Source organism: Camelus dromedarius, chromosome 18, assembly GCF_036321535.1.
Source record: "Camelus dromedarius isolate mCamDro1 chromosome 18, mCamDro1.pat, whole genome shotgun sequence".
Lineage (NCBI taxonomy): Eukaryota > Metazoa > Chordata > Mammalia > Artiodactyla > Camelidae > Camelus > Camelus dromedarius.
In genome coordinates, this window is record NC_087453.1 from 46,830,929 (window position 1) to 46,833,805 (window position 2,877).

A 2,877-nucleotide genomic window follows, 5' to 3' on the forward strand; every position below is an offset into this window, starting at 1 on the left:
TGACCTCCCTGGGGGAGGGGTCGCCCAGGGACCGTGTGCCGACAGCCCCTCTGGGGACTCGGATGCTACTCAAGTCTGAGAACCTCTGGCCCAGGTCGGTCTCCTTCCCCCAAAGAGCTGCACCTCACGGGCTGTAAGGATGGGCCTGTGTAACTGACCACGTGGGGGCTGTTTCAGATCTGGGGGGAGAGCTGAGGGTGGATCCGAACCAGATGGAACCCTGCCGCCTGTCAGGATCTCTGCTGATACCAACCCACGGTCTTCCTGTGCTGGAAAGGCCCAGAGTGAATCACAGCCCCGCCCAGCGCCATCCAGACGCTTACTGGACACGAGTTACCATCACGAGAATGGTTTGGGCTTCTGGGCCAGCGGCAGGTCCTGTCCCTCCTTGACCTGCTTACTTCCTCCGTGAAATGGAAGTAAAGGAACTTACACCCTTGCTTGTTAAGAGCACTGAGTGGGGATGGGGTCAGGACCACTTGGAACCATCTGGCTCACGTGGAAGGAATTCCAGGTCTTCTCTGCGAGGCCACAGAGCTGGGTGGGGTGTCAGGGGTGCTGGGTGCGGCCCCTCTCTGCCCAGACCAGCCTGTAACAGCACCAGTGTCAGAGTCGTCCCCCGAGCCAACCTCGCTGTCCTTCCCACAAATCGGTCCAGGCCATTCTATTTTAAGCACGGCCTGGTGGACCTTCCCAGCTGCAGGCAGGTTGGCAGCAGCACAAACGCTCGGCAGTTGGAGGCACCGTCCGGAAAGAGCTCTGCAACACGGGGGCCGGTGCCTCTGCGTATGAACTGACGTCTGTGCTGCTCCCAGACGCTTTCCCCCCACACGTTTTTTTTTTTCAATAAACCGCTCGTAGGAAACTGGGCCTTCTTTGAAATGAGAGGCCACCCTTGAGTTGCCGTGGACAAGATGTAATTCTGAGAAACCGTGCGGATCCTGAGCCCAGCGTCTGCTCTGCCCGCGATGCTCCCCGCATCCCCCGAGTTGGTGCTTCCCGGCAAGTGTGTCCCCCCGGGTCTGCTCCGAGTGGCTCCAGGAGGAGATGAGGGTGGAAACCGATGCTGTTGGCCTCAGTCACAGCTCCTCCCCCCTCCCCGGGGCCCCCTCTGCCAGGGGGTGAGGCAGGGCCCCTGGGGAGGGGGCAGTGCCCCTGGGGGGTGGGCAGGGCCCCCAGGACACGCCCTGGGCGTTGGTGGGCCGGACTTGGTGGCTGCTCCTGGCACCTTGGGGTCAGCCCTTGGGGGGCAGGCCACTCTGCTCAGGGTCCCCACCACCTCCTCAAGCTCCCCGGGACGGGGCCCCATGGCCCTGTGGAGATCTGCTTAGCAGCGCCCCGCGTTGGCTCTTGCCATCCCCGGTTCTCTGCCCTGCACCCCTGAGGATGCCCCCGGGTTCACCTCCCGGGCAAACCTCATCCCCTCAAATGCCTGTTCCCAGACCTGCTTCTGGGACAGACCCTCGCGCTGCAGAGTCTTCCCTGGGAAGGGCCCCCAAGACAGAGACAAAATTCAGGGGAAAGAAGTGAACGCCCGCGGAGGCCGCTGTCCATCTTGGAGCTCACTGCCCTGCGATGACCGCCCGCGCTACGCCGACAGCTGGCCCGGCTGTCCGCCAGTCCCCGAGACGGGCCTCCAGGCACGTGGGGGCCCGGTGAGAGCCTGGACGGTTGTCCTGAGCATCTCTGTACTAAGGCAAGTTCGCCCCCAGCAGGTCTGTGTCAAGCACCCAAGAAAAGGTGAGGCCACATCCACGGCTGGTCTGTGGTCAAGAGGCAGGAGCCCCTCTGGACGCAGACTTACATCGACGGAGAAGGGCGGGGCAGCCAAGGTGCCAGTTCCTGGGTCCTCGTCCCACACGCCAAACAGGTTGACACCAAAGTGAAAGGGGTGGAGGCCTCCTGTGTGTGGGTGGGGACAGCAGCCCCACTGGGTGGAGGGGATGCAGGAGCCTCCGTCTCCTCGGGACCCGGATATGACGAGATGTCTCCTGAGAGCCTCCGGGGTCGTGGGAGATGGGCCTGCGTTCCGGGAGGACCACAAGCTGTCCACCAAGACTCAGATCAGCACGTTGAGTAGTGGTGAGCTAACACGCGGACTGTTTGGGAGCATAAATCCGAGCATTCCAAATTTCACTCTCCTCCATCTGCTCTTGCCACACGTTGCAGTGAACATGTTGGGGGTGCCCTGTGTCGCTGAGCTGAATCTCCACCAACCCTGTGAAATGCAGCGATCCCGCCTGGCAGATAAGGAAACAGACCCCAGTGCTTCGGGGGCAGGCCCGCGGCCAGGCCGCTGGGGTCTGAGCCAGGGGTCGTCAGAGGACCTGACCCTGGGGTCCTTTCCACCACTTTCCAACTTGCACTTTCAAAAGACTCAATTAAATACTTCATATTATACGTTGTTTTTAAGAACGATCAGGAATGTAACCTGTAACTCTATGAAAAAAAATCAATGTTCTTGAGCAAAACCACTGGGGTCTCTCTTGAGTCAGGAAGTCTGTAAAGCAAGCAGACGGGGGGCCTTTTAGGGAGAGGGTTAGCAGCCCCATCACAGCCGTTCTGGTCGCCAAACACCACACAGATTCCAGCACTATTCCAATCCAGGCAAGGGTAGCGAGTGGGCAGTAGCAGCCAAACCTCCAGAGCAGTCGGCCTGGGTCCTTTGAAAACCTGAATTTAATCGTTGAACTAAATCAGAATAGGAAAGAGACAGACAGACAGAATGCATCCTGTCCTTCCTTGCCGCCCAGCTCTGCTCTCGGGTCTCAGCCACGCGTCCAGGGCCACACAAAGGACAAAAAGGAGGGAGTCCCAGACTCAGGCCTCCCTCCGGGTCCACGGCTGGGACAGGCCCTCCGTCAGCCTCAGGAAGAG